Source organism: Nannobrachium achirus (genome assembly GCF_963921795.1).
Source record: "Nannobrachium achirus genome assembly, chromosome: 8".
NCBI lineage: Eukaryota > Metazoa > Chordata > Actinopteri > Myctophiformes > Myctophidae > Nannobrachium > Nannobrachium achirus.
The window spans coordinates 49,186,591-49,203,400 of NC_137817.1; positions in this window are offsets into that span (position 1 = coordinate 49,186,591).

A 16,810-nucleotide genomic window follows, 5' to 3' on the forward strand; every position below is an offset into this window, starting at 1 on the left:
CTGAAATGAAAAGGAAGGGCGGGGGTAAAAAGAACTTAAATGAAAAGAAAGGGGAGGGGGGTCGGGTCAGGTTTTCATATTCCTTCTCGGTTCATAACTAGTGTTGGTCAGTGGTGGATTATCCCCCCTTTTCTCTATATTTTCTTTCCCCTTTTGTTTAAGTCTTAAATTGTTTTATGTTTTGAAGAATGAATAAAAGGAAAATTTAAGTGGAGTCAACATGGCTTCATCCTTCAGCAAGTGAACATAATAAGTGACATGGAAATTGTCATTAGACCAAAAACAACAACAGATATTAACCCAAAACACATTTGATTTTTTATTAACTTTACTGCCACAGGAATCTCAAGCGGTTAGTTGTTGAGCTCAAGCACTCACTCACTGATTCTGCAGTAGGGCATACGAGCGGAGCGAGTAGAAATGCTGCTCCCTTCGCCAGAGGGCTGTTGTCCCGCTCGCTAATGGCTCTGGTCGGCCACCGCGCCGATCTGCTCCCCCCCGCTCCATCGCTCAACCTGATTTGCGCATCTCTCGCTCGTCGATCACAGCCAAAACGGAACAATAAATAAAAGTAGGCCTATTTAGCTGTCTCTCCTTTGCCCCAAGCTTTCCAAATTCCAACACAGAGCCTACTGCCTGTGTGAGCCACGAGCCTCAGCTGGATGGACACTATCCTATGTTACAAAAGACAGCGACGCCATCTTTAGACGCAAAGTTTACTTTTTTGGTGATAAAACTTAACTGACACAGGGTATTTATAAACGTTTTGTGTGGATGACAGAGAAATATTGACCAAGGACGGACGACGGACATGCACTGCAAATTCTTTGACTGCTGTGCTCTCAGCGGTGCCTGGTGCACTCTGCACTGCGTGTGCGTGGTTCATGTTATGGCGCGCGGCGCCAACAGGATCGGCTTGGAGCGGAGGAAAATCTTCGCTCCACTGCCGCTCAGACCCATTTTAAAACTCGCTCGCTCACGCTCAAATAAAAATGGCCTTGCTCTGCTCCCCGCGCCGTTCCCACTCTGCACCGCTCGTATGCCCTGTTCTGCAGTGGTTGATGGTTAATAGTCTTTTTCAGGAACTGAAGATGTGAATCTTTATCCTCCTAAATGCTAACCTGAGGTCTTAAATAGAAATGTGGCTGATTTTCTGCCTAAATCCCATCCTGATGATAGGAGATAATACAGTATGGCAGAAAATACCCCGTCATCGCAGACATATCTGCAAAAGACCTAGGGGCATTGTATTTATTGTTGCACACCATTGATTGATTGAATACTTTTAACAGTTTGCAAAAAGTACAGAGATACAGTTAAAACAATAATGCTAAAAGGATTACACAAAAAACCCTGAGGTGATTGTTTCCATTTCAAAGTATATTTACAGAAAAGCATTCAGGGTCATTTATTTTGGCAAGCAAGAAGACTTGCCAAAAGAATTCATTTGCACATTCAGAACAATGGGATTTAGATTGAAACTCGCAAAGTTTCATATGAAATTGAACAAGTATTAACATTACATTCAGGATATGGGGAAGCAACTTGGATGTATTTAGAAATTCTCCAGCCAAATGTACAAGCTGGTGGCTGGAGTTCCCACCCTGATTCCACACAACACACACGTGGAACGTTAACGTAATGCTGACATCAAATATCCATATTAAAGACTGGGCTCTTCAGTGGCGTGGTGGGGGGGCTAGGGGAGCGACTGCCCTCCCTCTCCTCCCTGGTCGGGGTGGTGTCCAGGGGCCCCGCCGAGGCGGCCGCCATGATGGCATTGAGCCGGGTCAGGGAGAGCGAGCGCTGTTTGGGCTTGGGGGCGGGGCCCAGCTCGTCGGACGCCGGGTCCGGCAGGTGGCCGTAGCGCTGCCCCTCCTCGTCGTACTGGTACAGGCGGATGACGCGGCTCCGTCGGGCCGGCCGCGGAGGACGGGGCGCCGCCGCCTCGCCCTGTTCCGCTCCCTCGTTGGAGTCTGTCGTCCGCTCTTCCTGTTTCTCCTCCCCGACGTTCCCGTCTTCATGCGATCCCGAGGAGGACGAACGTCCAGACTCGCTGCTCTCGTCGTCTGAAGAAGGGCCGTCGGTGAGCTCTTCCTCCTCTCCCTCGTTGACCCCACGTCCCTCGCCAACTCCTGTAGACACCTTCTCTTCTCCTGCTCTCTGTTCTTCCTCTTCCTCCCTGCCATCTCCCCTCTCCTCCTCCTCCTCCTCCTCTCTAACCTCATTCCCTTGCTCCTCATCCGTCTCTGACACGGGCCGTTCCGATTCGCTGCTGCTGCCGCCGTCTCCGGAGACACCGCCTCTGCTGGGCTCAGACTCTCCCTCGCCTCGTGTCTTGGCTTCACCTGCAGCCCCGCCCCCATCCACCTCGTCTTTCTGCCCTTTCATCACCATCCCCTCCTCCTCCTCCTGTGCTGTGCGGTCGCACTTCTCCAGGTAAGCCGTGGTTTCAGGTGCGTCCTCTCGTTTCTGACGGAAGCTCCTCTGCGGCTTGGCGGGAGGCGAAGGACTCGTTGACGCGGTCGTATCCAACGTCGTCTCCCACGCCGAGTCCCCATGTCCCCATCCTCGCTCTTCCTCCCCCGACTCCAGTTCCCCCTGGAATGTCCCGTTGTCGTACATGCCGGGCAGGGTTGTCATGGTGACGTCGCGGCCTCGGTCCGTAGCATCGGTTGGGCGTCGCCTCCTCACCCTCTCAGTGACCGCGTTCACACACCTGTTTTGAACGAGATACAGACAGGGTTTCGATTTTACACACATTTAATTAGACATGATAATTTTAGATTAGATGGATTCGGTGCAGAGATGAGTGTAGAGAGATGAAGCATAATTTATGTAACAACATGAGACGGTAAAAAAAAAGAATAAGAACTCATGATATTGTGATTTGAACTGTGCGTACCGTACATGCTCAGTCACTGGAATGCCAACTGAAGTCCAACGGAAAATACTAGCTAGGATTACATATCCTTCTCTGTCCTACACACAATCTTAATTGTTTGACCAAAATAAACTAGGGGGTTTGAATCCTCTGCTGTGCAGCCGACTACGCCGAGTGTCTGTACGAGCACAATTGGCTGTGTTTGCGGGCTCGTGCTGTGCCTGTCAGCGGGGCTGGGTGTTGAATGGGAGTAGAAGGGCCTCCAGCACAAGGTCCTCACTGTGGGGGCTCATCACTGGCAGGTGAGCCATTAGGGAAACAGTGATCAGACTACAGAGAAATGTGTAGGGAATCGGGAATGCTGCAATTAATGACTATACTGGGAAAATAAATATTGGCCAATCTAAAAGAAATTGAAATAATTCAAATCAGAAGCCCTGTCTCTGGGTATTCAGGACTCTATTTCAGAGCCACAGCTTTGACACTAGACTAGGCTTGGGATCAGGTTACAGGAAACTACTAAATATGATGGGACCGATTCCGGTTCATCAATGTTGAATCCGTTTACGGAGCCCTACACTGAACTACAGAAACAGTCCACAGAGTTTAGGAATCTTTTAATGTAGTGTCCCAAGTTCAGCAGATGACAGTGAACCTCACCTGAGAACGTAGACCCTGCTCAAAGCCCCGGCGCTGAGGCCCACCAGAAACGTCACCACCACCGATGCTGCCACCGCTCCTGCAAGATGGCTGACTGAGAGGGCTGCCCCCTCCTCTTCATTGGACCCGACTCCACCAACATCCCTGCTGACTCTGAACGCCCGCCACAAGTAACCACTCCTTTCTTCTCGGGCTGCTTGCTGTTTTGTGGGATCACCCATAGAGCCAGAGGGATCACTTAGTTGGAATAAATGTCCTGCTTGTTGGCTGACTGGGGTGTGTTGAACGGCGTCGTTCCCAGCACTGATTCCAAACGTATCTGAATTATTGTGGTCGTCTTGGTTTGTGTCTTCTTTGCTCTCTTCTTCGTGAAGCTTTTCATCATCATCATCATCATCATCAGTGTGTATCTGGTAAGGTTGAATCATAATTCCTGTCGTGTCCTGCAGGAGGCAGTAATACAGTCCGCTGTGGTGACTGCTGGCGTCTGAGATGAGCAGGCTGCCATCGTGCTGTACACTAACAGGGTCCAGGTCGCTGTAGTGGACGCCAGGAGCATCCCGGAGCGTTCCGAAGGGCGTGTGCCAGAGCTGGACCACACCTAGAAGGTAGAGAAGTATACAGTACAATTAGGCACTTGTTTTTTTGTTTTTTTAAATATTCGTTTTTGGCTGTTCTGCCTTTATTGATAGTTTTTTTCATTGAAGATGGACAATGAGACCAGGAGAGACCAGGCAGCAAAGGTCATAAGGAACGGGACTCAAACCTGCGCTGTCAGGCTACATTGGGTCTAGTTGCCCGGCGGACCGCTAAGCCAGCGATCTGGGCCACAATTGGTCACTTGTACAGGTTCACTTGTATTGGGTCAGCTATGCTGCAACAAACCACTTAATAGATTACTCACAAAGGCCTTGGTAAACTAAAACCAGTAAAAAATAAAAAGTTCAAATAGATATTTTGGGGGGCACACATGGTCTATGTAGCCTGCCTGAAACACATGGACATATTTATTGATGCCATTCAGAGTCACTATACTGCCACTGAGCAGCTCCATTTCACTGAAACCAAGTTTGAAATGAGTATTGAATACACAGAATAACAATACGAAGCAACTGAATTACAATGGTAGCGGATGGAGTGTCCCACCGAATGTCCCACCAAGACACAGCAACCAATGGGTGTGAAGAGGGGCGGGACAACGGACGGGACTTGACAAAGGGTGAATTGTTACTGCTACCTTTGATGCTTTTGTGTGCCGCTGTAGTAGGACATTACGAAAAAACATACAAAGTTAGAATATGGAGATAAGAGGTTTCTGCCCGACATCAATGATATAGCCTACTAACAGCTGGTGCAAGTGATTGCGAGCAGCAGTAGATCAGTAGATCAGTAGATCTGTGGGTGTGGTTGTGTTGTGACCCGTGAGTGTGTGTGTGTGCGCGCGTGCGCGTGGATGTTTGTGTGTGTGTGTGTGCGTGCATGCGTCACACCTGTATGCAGTGGCTCTGGGCCAGCAGCAGCAGGTGAAGAAGTCATTCTGTCTCCACAGCGTAAAGTCAGCTGTGTCCCTGGTTGAACCTTGACCCTGCTGGTTAGCGCCACGGTCAGAGGCGCTGTCGTCGAGTGACAGTCTGCTGAGCCAATCAGAATGGCCGTGAGCAGCAGCCACCTGCCGCTCCCGGGTGACATTTTTATTACCAGCTGCTGGAAAAGGAAATCACACTCAGTGTTTGCTGGCCATTTGAAAATAATACATAGATTTGTCTTGGCAGTGAGTGTGTGCAGATACACATCAACCTATGGGGCCGCCTTTTATTGATAGATATAGTAGACTGACAGGAAATGGGGAGAGAGATGGGGGAGTGACACGCAGCAAAGGTTGTCGGGATCGGTACTCAAACCCGCAACGTGCTGTCGAGCTCAATTAGTAGCCTATAGGTGCTCATAAGGTAGCCTCGGAAACCCAGACTTTTATTTTGGCGATACCCATAAGGTTACGCCAACCGTCCAGGCCCACATTTTAACTTTTTGTTTTATTTATTTATTTGTGAATTAATGCCCTACTACTTTATCATCCTACGGCTGCTACTTTTGATTTATTTATTTATTTATTTTTTAATCCAGAAGTTACTAGTTTTGGACATATGAGGTTTCCTCCCAACAGACAATACACAGTGCAGTACCACAGTACCTCACACAGAGCAAGGGGACGTACATACATGCTCACATAGGCCTATGCATCATACTATTGGTGACTTTATCATTTCGAAGATCCTAGTGGTTTTAAAGATGGATTCATGATTTGTCATACAACGCTGTCGCATTGTGACGGGCTATTTTCAGTATAAAGTGCAAGGCAGCATGTGTCTTTAAAGGAGACTTTGTCTCTCAGTAAGCAGATGGAAAGATCCTCGGAGTGTATTGACAACATGTCTGTGTCTGCACCTCTGGGACCAATATGACACCAATGTTCCACGAGAATTTCCATTCACTTTGTTTTGCAGCAGCAGAAAAAATGCAGTCTCTCGTGCTTTGCCACTGTAGTGTCTGTACATGCATTGTTGCTACAGTATGATGTCCCTGTTGGCTGGGATTGTGTGTTATCAAACAAGACATCACTTTCATAAGAACATAAGTGCTTACCTAATTTTGAAGAGGATGATAACTGAAAAAACAAACAAAAAAACAAACATTGACCTCTATTTAATATTCACGTCTCATCATCATGTACTCCCTCATTAGGGAATCCTATTTTGTTAAACATCTGCTCTGCCAGCTAATTATTAACAAAATACAGATACAAATCTAATTTATTTGAAGTTGATTTGCACTTGTGACATTGTGGCATAGTAAAGTAACAAACAGGCAAAAAGCACATTTCACCATTTAAGCCAAAGCTGGAGATGTTTACAGAAACCAACTTTGGGATTGGAATCTTCCCGGCTTACCTTTTCAATCGTCGTGTAGGTTTATAAAAGATTTATAAAAATTCCAAATCCAGCCTGGCTTCCATTTGTGTCAGAAAGTCTCTCTCATAGGACCCTTGTTGTTTGTGGAAAAGTGTAAAGTGCAGTTTCTCACATGACACTATGTGTGGCTGGTCCCCTGATGGCGTTAAAGATTAATAGCAGGAGAGACTTGAGATGGCACCTGGATTTATTACACATTTGCCATGAGTGAATTCATTTGGCAAGTGGTGTAGATCTACTGTATCTACAGTACACCATAGTGATGGAAGAAGTACTTGCATGTTTTAGTAGTAAAAGTATCAATACCCTATTGTAATTTGTAAATAGTCTGTTACAAGGACAAGTTCGGTATTCAAAATTAAATCATATACTTAAAGTGCCAAAAGTAAAAGTACTCATTATGCAGAATGTCCCATTTCACAATTTTTGTATTATTATTTTTTTTAAATATCAGATCTACAATCTACAAGTGATCTTGTAGATTGTCTATTTTCTTATAGCCCAACACCACAGTATTATTAACAATGTAGGCAGGACTCCAATCACGACACGGTTTTCAACCCGACCGATTTTATTTAGAAAAATAGGGACTTGACAAATAGGGGGTTAACATAATATTTATTTTGTTGAATTGCGATATTATCAGACATAATATTCCAAAAAGGAAATCCATGCATTTAATTCAGTCTGATCAGAAGCACCGTATCAAAATAAAGGACCAGAAGAGGATATCAATAGCAGCAAGTAATAACAATTAATATAAGGCCAGAAATAAATGGCACCTGCTTCTTTAATATATACGTATCATAAGGCCTCACATCACATGCGCGTGATAGTTTGGTACAACGCAGGGTTCAATATGTAAAAAAATATAGTAATAAAAGCGAGCACGTTTTCTTAACCAGAGTTAACTATAACTCTGGACCCCCATTAACAGGTCCATTTGTATACTCTCAGAGTTACAGATACAGACCTGTAAGGGAACATTTAGAACCCACTCAAGGAACCCTGAGGGAACCTGGACACCACAACTGTCATGATGTGACATGTTGTGAGCTTGTACTTTGGTTCCCAAACACTGGGTCAGGACACATTTTTTTTCTCCTACATTTTTTAAAATTTTTATTCAAAAATATTTTCAAAAAACATTCCCAAAAAAGCTATTTTTCAAAGATTTCATGGATAAATAAAAGAAAAATCGAAGAAATTCCATAAATTAGAACACAAATGTTTATATAGTGAAAATAGCTGATTGCTGCTGTTTTCACTAGTTTGGGTCCCGGGCAAAAGTCTAATTTTGCTGTTTGGGTCACGGGCTAAAAAGCTGTAGCTGCTGTAGATCTTCTATTTTCCAGAAGCGGAGATAAAATCTATCCTCTGGCCATAGCAAATGGATGACCAGAGGGTGGGATATCCAAAGCAGAGGCACGGATGTCCTTCCACCCGTCCAGGAAATCAAACCAGAAAGGAACGGTACAAAACCCACCATCCATGTCCCTTTTAAAGCACTAGTTCTCAACGTCAGGTCCAAATGGGCCCTGTCTGTAAAAGGTCCATTTGGTTCCATTTGTACACTGGAGATTTTACAGTGTAGATTGGAGTCTATTTTGGATCTATTTGTACCCTCTTGGAGTTACAGACCCATAAGGGTCCATTTATATATAACTTACTGTAAACTCTATAGTAAAGGGAACAGTAAATGGACTACATTTTCTCCAAAGCACTTTACAATGTATTTCACATTCACCCATTCACACACACATTACCACTCCGATGGCAGAGGAAACCATGCAAGGTCACCAACCTGCTCATCAGGAGCAATTAGGGATTCAAAGTCTTGTTCAAGGACACTTCGAAGTGTGGCTAGGGGGAGCCTGGGGATTGAACCTGGAACCTTCAGATCTCCTACCTCCCGAGCCAATGCCGCCCGCCATCAGTGATTTTGAACTTGACTAAAACCTTAGGCTGTATACTGTATAAATATATACTCCAGAGATTGTGTGCGCCACATCTGGGGAAGAACCCAGCTACGTGCATGATGCAAAAAAGTGTGGAGTCCATTAGACAAGCAGTTCTCTAGAGCCAGCTTGCTCTGAATAGGCATGCTGATAGCGTAATGACTATGAAGTAGATTTCTCTCGCCTAACACAGATCCCCTATCCACTAATGCTTTAGTGACTAAAGAATTATGTTGATCTGGGAATCTGCGTAGAAACAGCATGGCTCCAGTGTGGATCCGGGACTCCATGTGACCCATCTATGACGTCACATATATCTATGATGTATAATTCCAAATTTGGGCAAGGTTTTGGCACGACCACAGCCCCATCGACTTCCATTATAAAATTATAAAGTTAAAAATTTCAAAAAGTATAAAGCGTATGAGATGTACTTCTGTGTGTGTGCAAAATTTGTTCTGCAGACAGAAATACACCTTCTCTATATACAATAACGAAAAAAGTTAATAAAAAAAGTGAAAGAGAAAAACGTTTACTTACAATGGTTGATCATCATGGTCAGGTTTCGTAGCATGGGCCAGGTTGTAGTGTGTAGTGCGTTGGATCAGCTTGTTGAAGATCGGTACATTTATACAGCACCTTTAGCCAAGGCGCTTTACAATGAATGAGCCTTAAATTCACCCATTCAAGGACACTTTCTACACTAACTCTGAGGGAGCCCGGGATCGAATTGTGAACCTACTCTACCCTGCCCTGAGCCACTGCCGCCCCAGGTTATAGTGTGGGTTCCCTCTCTCCACCTCCCACTATTCATCTTCATGATGCGTTGGGTTCAAGTTCGGTACCCAGCATTCCCCAGGTTACCAAGTGTCATGATAGCCCCTCCCCCCTGCTCCCCCATCTCAGACAGACACACAACTTGAGCTTCATATAGAATAATGTTGTATTCTACTGTATGGTTCTTTTATGACATGGCTCTGAAGTGTGCTAGTCGTCAATAAGAGGGTCTGTCTGTGTGTCTGTCCAGAGCTTTTTTCTTCCATGCGTTTTATATACTGTATATATATGTTTTAATGTAATTTTGGGGCTTGGATACTTTCTTTGCTGGTTTCACCCATAAGTATCCAAGGGGAGGCGGTGAGCTTGTATATGCTGCTTTACCATAGTGTAGTGGGACAGTCCAGGGTGGACATTTGCCATACCTCTCTCTGGGACCCTCCTGCTCAAAGAAAGATTCAGCTCCATGACTGCAGGCATTGCCTCCACCATAATCCCCAATTTTTGTGCCCTCCATTGTGGTGACCCTTGAGCCTAATATCCACTGGTTCATTAGGCTTTGACCTCTCCTTTATCAGACTGAGACGGAGTCTGAGAAAGTAGATGGACTCATTTTTTTGATGACCTTGAGCTCTGTTTGGTGATCATCTGTTGTACAGCTATATGGCTGAGGCTCGTCTGCATCCTGGGACAAAACCATCGACATCGGTGGGGGACTGCAGCTCAGTGGCATGTCAGGCTTTCCAAGTTGCGCCTGAACCTTTTTGAGGCTGACACCTTTTCTGATATCTGCCATGAGATGGTCAATGATGCTGCCGCCGCCTTGTGGCAGGAAGGCTTTTTTGTTTGTTTTCCCATTCTCTCCTTTGTGTCTCTTGGATTCATCTTCTGCCAGTTGCTTCTTTCTCTTACCCTCCTTGGCCGCTTGTTCTTTTCTGTATTTGTTCTCATGCAAGGCCTTGATAAAGAGTCCGCGGAAAGTCTTGATAATTCCAAAGAGCGTATCCAGGGAGAGCTCATCTTCACATAGGTACACGGCCAGCTCACTTCTCTTTTTGCCAATTTCTGAGAACTTCTCATCTAAAGCTTTGCATGCCCACAGGCTCTCCTCAATTACTTTCCCATATTTCTTCGTCACATCTTCCACAGAGTTGGAGACCTTCTGGGCTGTGTGCTTCAGTCGTTTCAGTAAGTCAGTAGCCTCAGATTGGCTATACTCCAAGTTGACTTCTGCTGCCTTTTCGCAGATCTCTATATCGTCTGGCAGCTTCAACAGCTCCGGATGGTGTAGCTCTGCTTCCTCCACGAGGTGATTAAGCAGTGTGATGCCGCTCTTATTGTCTCTGGTCTCGATAAGCTTGAGAAGAGAACTGATCTTGAACCCGACTGCGTTCCCCATGTGACTTCCGTAGTTTAGGAAGTTTCCAACATTCAGAATAAGCTTGCAGAAACTGGGTAAGAGGAGGCTCTCCCTGAGGGACTGGCAGGCTTTATCAACTAGTTCGGCTTTAGGTTTGAGCATGTCCAGCACTGAGGTTGTTTCCTCGCACAGCAGCATACACTCAATCCTCAACTGATAGCACGGGACAGTGAGAAGTGAGATGTAGAAGCGGTCTACATTAGCCAACTTGTCTTTGTCCCCTTGGAATGACTTCAGACGTTCAATCTCGCGCTTATCCGGAAGGAGTTTCAGGAGCTGTTTAAGCACCTCCTCCGTCAACATGGTCCGATCCCCACTCTGGATCATAGCTACAAATTCCTCGTTTGTGCATTTGTACTGCTTCAATATTATACTCAGGTTAAAGTTTTTCTCGGTATCAATGAAAGTGATCTCTTTGGGTTCCTTTTTGACAGGAGTAGTTTTACCCTTGTCTTTCTGCTGGGTCACTGGGATGCAGAACAGCTTCTCAATGCTGCTGTAGTCAGGCTTCAGAGCGGGAGGGTCCTTCTGAGCTGACGCCCACATGGACTGACCATCGTCAGAAAGGGCATGAAGGCTTTTCCAGAATAACCTCTTCATCGACCGGGTCGGGCTTGGCCCTGCGTTGGTTGGGGAGGAACAGGAGCTTGTGGGAGGAGCGGAAGGCACACCAGGTGGAGGATTCCCTCTATAGCCCCCCTTGCCTGGTGGGCGTAAAAGGGGTGGCATCGCTGGAGGCTTTCTTCGTAAGGGCAGAGGTGGGGTGAGTCCACTAACTATGTTGGGTGGAGGGGGAGAGCCAAACATTGGGGTGGGTCCACTACCTACGTTGGGTGGAGGGGGAGACTCAAACATTGGCATCTGAGGAGTCGACGTGCTTCTGGCAGGTGTGTCTTCGTTTGCGTTCATCAGGCCTGTCTGATTGACCTTGGTTGCATTGCTAACCAGCTGCTGGCTGTCGACCTCACAATGATCTGCGGCCCTCTTGCCTTTGGACAACTGCTGCGTGATCTTGGATTCCATCTGAGAGTCTTGAGCCAGAGTCTTAGTCAGAGCCTCCAGGGCCGCCAGGGCCTGGCAGATGCGCTCAGGCCCCAGCAGCAGCAGCGTCTGTCGGATGGACAACAGCAGGGAGGCTGGGGAGCTGCTCACCTTGTTGAATAGAGTAGTAAACACCTCCAGGTGATTGTTCATGTCAATTCCCCCATTGACCTTCAACAACTCATTCTCGTCGTCAGTCATGAACTTTTTATAAGCTACGTGATGGTCTGCTTTCACCTCCACGGCTGCAGGCTTCGCCACCTCCTCAGCCACCTTGTGTTCAGGGCTTGCTATCATATCATCCAGGTAACCATGGCACAAGCTGCCGGAGATCCTGCTGCTCCTGACCACATTGCTGCGCTGGTCCACCGTTACAATCGGGTTGTGGCTGTTGATCACGTCCATGACCTGTTCCATCAATTTCCTCGTCACCTTCATGCCGCTAACTTCCCCCTGCACCTGGTCGTTGTCCGCCAGCAGCTCTGTGTACTTGGCCAGGCCCCCTGGAACCATCCGTGAGATGCAGATTTTTGGGACCTTCGCCAGGCCAAGTGACGTCATCCACACGCTGGTGTAGTCCTGAATGTAGTATCCTGGAGGCTTGTCCGAGGCGTGGAAATGGAGACGCATGTGGCTGTGGGACTCGGCCAGGTCTGTGATGGAGGCGACGTGCTTTTGTAAGTCCCGCGGGATGCAGATGCCCTTGTGGCTTGTGTCATTCCAAAGCACAACCTCCGTCTTCTCCTGTGTCAGTGTGCTGACATTGTCGTAGTTGACCTCTTCTGAGTTGACCCTCGGCAGGGGGCGTGGTGTCAACATTACCTTGCAGAAGTTGCCATTGTTGATTTGTAGCAGGTCGCCATGAACATCAGCATACCTGATCATCTCCCCCATGTTGCCGATGGGGTGGATGAGCTTGTAGAACTCGAACTTGTCTGGTTTGGCCCAGTCCATTGAGAACTCTGCACCAAACTTGCTTCTCACCACCAAAGCATTACATTCTGGTTGCGATGTATTAGAACTCGGATCAATGCTTTTGTTCTGTTCGTAGAAGGCAGCAGTGGTGGAAGCAGGTACAGGGCTGGGTCTCTTCTCTACAGGCTCCTTAGCTGGGTCTCTCTCTGGATAGGGCTCCATTGTGGTGTCGGCTTTCAGCTCCACAGCTGCAGGCATCGTCGTCTTCTCAGCCTCTGCCGAGGGTTCCTGGCTGAGAGCCGCCACAGACTTCTGGCACGAGCTGCCGGAGATCGTGCTACTGCTGACTGCGTTGCTGTGCTGGTTCACTTGCTTGACCTTCACAACAGGTTTGTCCATGAGCTGGTCCAGCGATTCCCCTGTCGTCTCGATTCTGTTGAAATCCTCTACCGCCAGCAGCCCGGTGCTTTTGGCCGGGCCCCCCGGACTCGGAGCCATCCAGGAGATGAAGGTCCCCAGGCCATGTGGCATCGCCCAGGCGCCGGTACCGCAACTGATGTAGAATCCCAGAGGCTTGTCCGAGCCGCTGCAGTAGAGACGCATGCAGCAGGGGGACTCAGGCAATACGTCCAGGGCTGTACTGGTGTGCGGTCGCTTGCAGCTCATGTCGTTCCAAAGTGTGACCAACGTCTTCATTCTGCGCGTCAGCATGCTGAAATTGAGGTTGTCGACCTCTTCTTGTCTCTGTATGAAGAGCCTCAGCAGTGGGTGTGGCGTCAACACTGCATCGCCGAAGTTTCCACCATCGTTCATTTGCAACGAGTCGTCATGTACGTCAACGCTGTTGATGCCCTTGTTGGCGATGTGGTAAATATGCATGATGAGCTTGTAGAATTCCTTGAACTTGCCAAGTTTGACCCGGTCCTCCAAGAAACTCTGGAACTCTTTGCCTTTCACCGCCAGAGCATTACATTCTGAATATTGCAAAGGTTGCGATCTATTACAGCTCTGATCATTCTTTTCATTCTGTTCATAGGTGTCAGCAGCGGGGATGGGGACAGGGGTAGGGGTGTAGGTATTCTCCGTGTTCTCCTCAGCTGTGTGTGCCGCTGGTTGGGGCTCGAGCATGGCATCTGCTTTCAACTCTACAGCTGCAGGCGTTGAGTCCTCCAAAGTCGCCACAGACTTCTTGTGGCGAAGCCTGCTCTCGAGGTGGTCCCCTATGCTCATGGTCCCTGCCATGGCCGAAGGCACGCTCAGGTACCCCACCAACCCGCTGCTGTCGGAGGGCTGGGCCGAGCTGTCATCAGTGATCCGCAGCGTGACCACCACCGTCTTATTGGACATCGCGTCTCTTGTATGAAGGTCCTCAGTGTATGTGTGACTGGAATGATAGTTTTATTGAATAGAATTGTCTTTTTATTCTTTATTTATTTAACTGGAACAATGCACGTGAATCAAGATTTGTCAGAGAACTTGGTTAGCAGAGTAAAGCCAATTGAGACACAGACACACAAACAGATCCCTGGATTTTGTAAATTAAAATGTTGACTTATGATTCCTACTTCCTCGTCGATGTAAATATTGTAAGGATATTTCTCTGACCACTAATTTTTAATTATTCCATGCTCAATGGCTAGTACAAAATGAACAACCCGCCGCGAGTCACCAACTTTAAATGATTTTGATGACGTCAGTACGTCGTATGATAGTCGTAATGATAGTGTGTGTGTGTGTGTGTGTGTGTGTGTGTGTGTGTGTGTGTGTGTGTGTGTGTGTGTGTGTGTGTGTGTGTGTGTGTGTGTGTGTGTGTGTGTGTGTGTGTGTGTGTGTGTGTGTGTGTGTGTGTGTGAAAAAAAGAACTTCTGGGAACTCAGATTAGTGTGTGAGTGAGTGAGTGAGTGAGTGAGTGAACAGTTACTCTGAAGCACTGCTGGACCGATCTGAGTTGACACACTTCTAGTTGACCAAGCACAATGATGGGGTGCGACAAAGTGTTGTCACTGTTTATTGCCAAAATGTGTTGTTTTTGTGTGTGAGTCTTGTGCCAATGACCGTCAGAGATTATGTTATATCTTTTCGGGTTGCTAAATTAAGCTCCAACATCTGGCTTTGTCCGGGCTCTGAAGCATGGCCTACATCTTGTTTACACCTTGGCACAAAGCTCTCAAAGTTTGTTATACGTGCAAGGTCACATTGGCCAAGCTTCTCGGGACGCTTAATGAAATTAGCTCATAAATAGCACCGCTCACTTCACACTAGGAGTGATTTTTGATACTCCATTCCGTTCACCGGAAATTGCCTTCAGAAATGTCTAGGCGGGGCCTATTTCCTACAAAAAAATAACATTTGTTATGAACAAAACAATCATGCCCAAATTGGAATTACATGTTTGAAGGGCCTCTGTAAAGCACACCGCTTTCACTCTGGTCTGTCCTTGTAACTCTTACAGTATTTCCCTTATAGCCTCCTCATGATCTGAGTGCTGCACCCCACGATGAGCCCTGGGTTAGGCTACAAAGTCTGGCGTGCACATTTCTCTTGTTGTGTGCAACATCAATCAGATTCAGTGCCTATAAAATAACAATTCAACTTGTTCAGATGAGATACAGTACACATGAAACATGTCCATGGGATTTGTGGGTCACCAATTCCTGCATATTTGATGATCTAACCAACCTTTTATTTATTTTTCAAGTCATATTATGCAACATTAATCTTTTTTTAAGATTAGGTGGAATGGCTATTGTGAAAGATATAGTGTAATATATAATACAACATAATTATTATAATTGAACACAGTATGACTTCAATATACAAATGGAACATGTTGGACCTATAATTTGGTTCCATTTACATTAAAAGTTTTATTAACACAGATCATTTTACTCTACTGTTTTTGTAACTGTAAATGCTGAATGGTTATTTTATTGAGGCGAGAAAATTTTGTCTTGAACTATTTTTTATCACAGCATCCATTTTTTGTATAACGTGATAGGCTACTTTTTAGTTTTTTTTTCTAATTCTAGTTTTGTTCTAGGCCTATAGTCATTCAAAAGTAATCCAAAAGTATTCAGATAGATTAGATAATTATTTGTAAACCAATGGATTACTTACTAATACAAACATTTGCCATGTTTAAGTTGCTGTAAGTCATTTTGATTGTTTTGTAAGCATTAGGTTACATATCTATATTCTTAATCACTGCTATTGACTGTGTGTTCAGTACTAAAATTGAGTGCAAAATGACCCCAATGTAAACAAGCCATTGCGCTTTCTTGGGTTTAAAAAATCCTATTAATAGTTGACTTTGTTGACCGCTATGGACCAGAGCTATAGGGAGGCCCACGCTGTTAATGAACAAACGCTCTAATAATGAGAATAGACAGAGCTTTGAGGTTTTTTTTTTACTTTTTGTTTTAAAAGACAAATATAATTTTCAGTCTCAAGCTACATCTTTAAATTCAAATCAGGGCACACCAGTTTGCATTGAACAGAAAACAAATTTGCATTACTACCTGAAAGCCACCAGAGGTCACTAGCATGTCAGGAAACAGCAGAATTGAAACTTTCCATCGTCATTTTCCATCTCGCCTGCCTGCCTCTGCCTTCATTCCTCATGTTTTCCGAACGAAGTCCTGAGGCTGAAGCTGAACCCGCGGCACTATTAAACCCAGATTCTCCCTCCGTGTTCCTTTACGAGAAGCAGAGCCCTAGGCCTATCCTTTAATTTATTTTAGACCTATTTTATGTCCAGACCATGCCATCCATGGCTCATTGAACCGTTTGTGTGAAAGTTGCAAATAAATCAATTCAATTCAAGGGAGCATGGGAATACATGTTTAAACTGCCAAAGCAAGTGTCAAAATATAATAAAAACAAAATGGCCTGTCATATATAGACTACAAATAAATCCAAATTAAACAGAAATTTAACTTTAGTGCTTTTATCGTTTATTTTGTTTGTTTTATGTTACATAAACTCAGCATGGGGTTCTGGTCTGGTCTGAAATTCTGAATGTGCCATTTGTGAGTAGTAGTAGCCTTGTAGAAGTAGGCAGCTCGTAGTTTAAAACTTGGCCACTGTCCCCCCCTTTGCTTGCTCCTCCTTCCGTGTGTGTGTGTGTGCGTGCGTGTGTGTGTGTTGAAACTGAAAGAGCCAGTGATGCAGTTCCGTGCATCCCCCA